Source organism: Pinus tabuliformis, chromosome 6 (genome assembly GCF_031772625.1).
Source record: "Pinus tabuliformis cultivar Carrire ecotype Pingquan chromosome 6, CPIR1, whole genome shotgun sequence".
In the NCBI taxonomy this organism is placed as follows: domain Eukaryota; kingdom Viridiplantae; phylum Streptophyta; class Pinopsida; order Pinales; family Pinaceae; genus Pinus; species Pinus tabuliformis.
In genome coordinates this window covers 856,136,097-856,142,096 of record NC_142292.1, presented here as the reverse complement: position 1 = coordinate 856,142,096, position 6,000 = coordinate 856,136,097, and the positions used below count along the sequence as shown (strand labels likewise).

The window sequence follows — 6,000 nt, the reverse complement described above, 5'->3', positions numbered from 1 at the left end:
TGCTCAGAGAATACACATCTATATCACAACCCTTCTAGGGAAAAAAAACCCTAAACTAAACATAAGTTCTACTATCAGATCATTCACCTAATGAACGGCCCAGATTTACTAGAAATTACTATATTTTTACAAGGAAAAATTACATCTATTTTTGGCTTCGGGGGCGCTGCCCCTGAACCCCCGCCGGGGGACCACTGGCCCCCGGACCCCCCAGCTGGGGGGGATCGGCCCCCCCTGACCCCCGCGGGGGGACAAGTACCCCCCGCACCCCCCCGCATGGAGGGGTGTACAAACTTCCTGGGGTATACATCCGACTGAAACAAAATACCTCTGAACAATCATGCTCCACACACAACACATTGTTTATCTACACTACGAAAACTCCTCAGTGCTCACAGACTTTGTCAATGCGTTTGCAACATTCTTCAATGTCTCCACCTTTACTAGCAACACCTTTTTGTCTTCAACCATGTCCCTCACAAAGTGATAATGAACATCGATATGATTTTTCTTTGATGATAAACAAGGTTCTTTTCCAATAAAATTGCACTTTGGCTATCACAATCTATCCTTATAGCTCATTGTACCAACCCCATACTTGAACATAATCTAGGCAACCAAAATGCTTCCTTGCTTGCATGAATGGCTACCATGTATTTAGCCCCTATAGTTGAAATTGGCACAACAGACTGTCTCTTGCTCACCCAACTGACTACTCCTCCAAATAATTTAAACACATACCCACTTATCGATAGTCTCTTATCCACATTTCCAGACCAATCCGCATCAATAAAACCATATATGTCCAACACTTTCCAAACCTAATCTTCCTTGATATCACAAACCATAGCCACTAGTGCTACAGAAATACCTGAAAACCCACTTCACTACTATCCAATGCTCCTTCCCTAGTTTTGATATAAAACTTCTCAATACCCCCACTACATGTGCAATGTCTAGTCTGGTACAAAACATTGCATACATCGGGTTACCAACTGCACTCACATATGGAACACGAGACATGTACACTTCCTCTTTTTGTGCCTTGGGACACTGTTTAATAGATAAATTTACACTTATAACAATAAAAACCTTCACTGGTTTTCTTTCCTGCATATTAAAAATCTATAATATTGTCTCGAGATACTTCCTCTGGTTTAACCAGATCTTCCTCTTTTCTTGATCTCATTTAATTTCCATGCCCAAAATATAGTTTGCAGCACCAAGATCCTTCATGTCAAATTTAGAGAACAATTGGGTCTCATAACCTAGATAATTTCTCTATCATTGCTAATCAATAATATATCATCCACATATAAGACCAAATACATAACATGATCACTAGTTAATTTAAAATTGACGTACTGATATATTTTTTTCCTTCTGAAGCCATGTCCTTGTATGTATGTGTCAATGTTTTGATACAACATCCTTCGTGATTACTCTAACCCATACAAAGAATTTTTTAACCTACATACCAGTTCTTTCTTACCCTTCGCCAAAAATACTTCTAGTTGCTTCATCTATATTTCATCTTTCAGATCCCCGTGAAGAAATTTTGTCTTCACATCCATCTATTCTACCTCAAAATCAAAATAAAAAAACAATAGATAAAAGTAATCTAATCAAATCTAACTTGGTAATAGGAGGAAAAATATCACCAAAATCAATTCCCAACACTTGGGAATAACCTTTTGATACTAACCAAGCTTTGTATTTTACGACATTTCATTTTGCATTCATCTTCTTCTTAAATACCAATTTGTTCCCAATGGGTTTCATTCCAGCCAGAAACTCAACTAGATCCCAAGCCTCATTTTTGTCTAAATCTACCATTTTTTCAACCATGGCCCTTTTACAAATTTTTCCATCCTCTGAATCCACTGCCTTCCTGAAATTTCTAGTATCATCATTAGTAATATATAAAACAAAATTTGAACATAAATAAAATGGACTATACCTCTCTAGTTGCCTTCTCTCTCGAATTGATCTCCTCAAAACTAGAGTGTGAGATTCTTCTTGTTTTGATTCTTATTCCTCTTTAGAGTCTGATTTTTCATCCTTCAGTTCAAACTCTCTCTTCTCTAGTTCCTTTTCCTTTGGTAGGACTTCATGTTTAATAACATCTTTCACTTCTTTAAACACCACATCTCGATTGTACACAACCATCCTTAATTCTAGGTTCCAAATCTTGTAGCCTTTTAAACCATTCTTATACTCAATAAAGAAGAATCTTTCAGATTTACTATCCAACTTGGTTCTTTTCTCCTTTGGAACATGTACATATGCATCACAACCAAATACCCTGAGATGAGAGAGAGAGAGGGTTTTTTACTAATCCATACCTCATGTGAAGTCTTATCCTCCAACACTGATGAAGGTGATCTGTTAAACATGTAACATGCAGTATACACTGCTTATGCCTAGAATTATTATCCTAACCTGACACCACTCAGCTTGCACCTTACCTTTTTCCATTAACATCCCGTTCCATTATTTATGTAACTCCATTTTGTTGAGGTGTGTATGGATTTTTCTTCTACCATGATATACCACACTTTTTATAGGGCTCTTCAAATTCCTTATTACAGAACTCTCCACCATTATCTGTTCTCAATACCTTAATCTTGTTCTCTCTCTAATTTTCCACCAGATCCTTAAACTCTTTAAACTTGTCAAAGACTTTAGATTTATTCACGAGGAAATGTATCCATGTATTCCTCGAGAAGTCATCTATAAACGAGCCATGGTACACATATTTACCCAGTGTTGGAACTACCACAGGTCTAAACACATCACTATGCATAAGCTCTAATATCCCTTCTACCCTTTTAGCACTAGAGGAGAAACTCACTCGATTCTACTTCCCATGTACAAATGTTCACAGAAATTAAATTCCAAAGAGAAATTAGAAATACCTTCTACCATACCATTACCATGTAGTATTCAAAGGCCCTTCTCTCCAGTATTTCCCAGTCTTTGATTCCATAGGATAGTCTTTTCACCAGAGACTAATATTAGAATAATACGCTGGTCCATTACTGATATTAAAAGTTATAAATATAATTGATATATGTCTATCAACCTACATCAAACACATTTACAAATATTAATGTAATTGGGTTAAATCCATACACATTTAATGTGATTGTGTTATATCTGTGAAAAATTAACTTTGAGTGTGAGGGAGCAAGACATGATCGCAGCTGCAATGGACACTTCGTCCGTGACAAATGAGTGGGCAATGGCACAAGAGATAAATAACCCTCGCATCCAGAGAAAATTTCAGGAAGAACTGGACAGGGTGGTGGAGCAAGAGAGAATGGTGGAAGAGTGGGATTTGAACCAACTCCATTATCTTTGTTGCGTTGTTAAAGAAACCTTCAGAATGCACCCGGCAGGACCCTTCCTCATACCACAAGCATTTGTGAAGCCCACAAAGCTGGCAAGATACGACATTCCAAAGAGATGCAAAATATTCATAAAACCATACACTCTTGGACGTAACTCCAAATTATGGCCAAAAAGGGTTGATGAATTCTACCCAGAACATCACATGAAAACCTCCACAGAAGATTGCCTCATAGAAACTAGACATGGCCCTGACTTCAAAATCCTTCCCTTCAGTGCCGACAAGCACAAGTGCCTCGATGCTTCCTTGGGTACATGCTTCGTTCTACTTGCCTGGGCTCGCCTCTTCCATTCCTTCCATTCGTATCCTGTTCCACCCACCATTGTTGATGACATCCTTCCATTGGTATCTTGTCCACCACCCCATAGTCACAAATTTGGCTCATCGCGGTTTTGATTTGGCTTCTTATCTCTTCTGTCTTCAACTCAACCAGAATTAAAGCACTGAGTTTCTTGTTTAATTTCTGTCACATGGTGATGGAAATTTGTTAACCAAGGGGGTCTCCCCGATGTGAAGTCCCATTGAGACCTAACACCATTTTGAATAGGAGCCACATTTGGGATATTGACCTAGCTGCCATATATTATTATAGGTGTTCCTTGGCTACACAGTTCAACACAAGAGATCAATGCACAAGTGATCTCAGATCAGCAAGTGAGTATGCCTGATGAGTGTTCAGTTGTATGTGTGTCAAGATTATTCTACTGTAGAGGGAAAGGAAAGTGAGCCCTTAGGAGAGAGGTAATAGTACCACTATAGTAGAGAGACATGCACACAAAGAGTATATGTCTAACATCTAATGAAATAGTCCACAAATATGCAACGGTCACTACAACCATTATGAATAAGAAAGACCTGTTTATAATTCAGTGGAATAGTCCACAAAGATGCAATAGTCATCACAACTATTACAACACATTAGCAATAAGATAAGCACTAGAATAACTAAAATAGTTCAAGTACGTTAACACACATGAAAGAAAACATGAATTACAAACATCCACATAATAGTTTTACAAATATTCATAACCCATGCATGAAGAACGTGTTGGCCATGATGCTTCTGATATTAAGTAAAATTCCCAAGACACATGTATACAAGGAACACCACTAGCTCCAATAGTGGAGATTTGGAGCCACTTCTTTCTCCCCAAAAGAACAAACTTGTCTGTCTAATGCCTTGCAGGAGGAGCTGATCTGGATTTAAGCAGGAACGCAATAGATTACAGAGATAACCATAAATACAGAGATGCGATAACCATAAAAAACAGAGATGCAGCGGAAATAATACTTCATTTCATTAATGGAGAATATTGAAATATGCTTACAAATAGAAATAACCCAGCTAGGGTGATGGTAGCTTATCTCTGAGAAGAGATGTGTCGGCTACATGCCTCTGAACTGTTTCGAACTCTGTTACAATGAGGCTCGGGGGCCTATTTATTGTTGAGAAACAATGGAAAACCCTTCACATTCCAAACCTAACCCTAGAAGATGAAACGCCAAATTGTGGGCCCCGTTTTTGGGTAAGTTGGTACATCAACTTCCCGGGGTCGCGAATTGGTCGTACTATCTCCGTTTGACGTGCATGATAGCCCGTTGGAAAGATCTCTCCCAGGACTACGACGGAAAAGACGTTTTTTAGACAGAAAAATCGCTGGCGGTGGATTTCCCAAAAAACGTCGTTTAGGGCCTGAAAACGGCTCCGGAAGTTTAGGACTCGAAAAACTGCTAAAAATAGTAAACTGTGATATAATTAAGGAAACAGAAAAAAAATGAAAGAGACAGTTGTGGGGGTCCAAATGGGATAGGTGGGTGGCCACCAACATCCACCTGGATCATTCCTCCCCCCTTAGGAAGCAATGGTCTCCATTGCGTTGAGTTCCTCCCTGAGATGAGGAAGCTTTTGCAGAGCTGGGTCTCTAGTTAGCTGTTCTGCAATCTCTGATGTGTCCAGAAATGGTGGGGAGCATGGTCGGCGACGGTCCACATTGAACACTCGGTGCAAGTGAAGGAATGGAGGAATGTTGTGCTTCAAAGCATTGTTTCCCGTAGCCTTGTTACTGGTGTAAGGACCATGTCGAAGTGGTCTGAGTTTCTGATGGGTTCTGGTAAGGCACTCCCTTTGCAAATGTAACCAAACTTTGTTGCCCCCCTGAAACTTGTGTGGTACCCCTCTGGGTAAGGAGAAGTTGTTCCTATGTTCTGTCACAACTGTATCCCTCTGTTGCTGCTGCTGTGTGGAGGAACCCTTTGCGGGGGTCATGGATGTAGCAACGATCTTCCCCTTACTTTGGGAGTGAACCAGACAGAAAATAAATTTCCTAGTTTGTGAGATGAGCTTGCTGCCTTTCTTAGCAGTGATCAAAGATGTGGCGGTAGGTGGGGCTACCTCTGGTATCCTGTATAATGAATTATCCAAAGAAATGATGACAGCGCGAGGCCTTGACTCATACACAGCATGTCGCCTCCACAAGTATGGCTGGCCTAATAGTACATCACAAACATCCAGAGGTGTAACATCACACAATACCTCGTCTGTGAAGGGCTTGATGCTGTAGGGAAGGCGGCACTGCTGGCGAACTTTT

At 40.0% G+C, this 6,000-nt stretch overlaps 1 pseudogene; it reads left to right on the top strand.

The window, feature by feature from the left end:
• The first annotated feature begins 3,196 nt into the window (after window positions 1-3,196).
• LOC149261584 (cytochrome P450 703A2 pseudogene) lies at window positions 3,197-3,808 on the top strand (annotated as a pseudogene).
• Window positions 3,809-6,000: the final 2,192 nt, after the last annotated feature.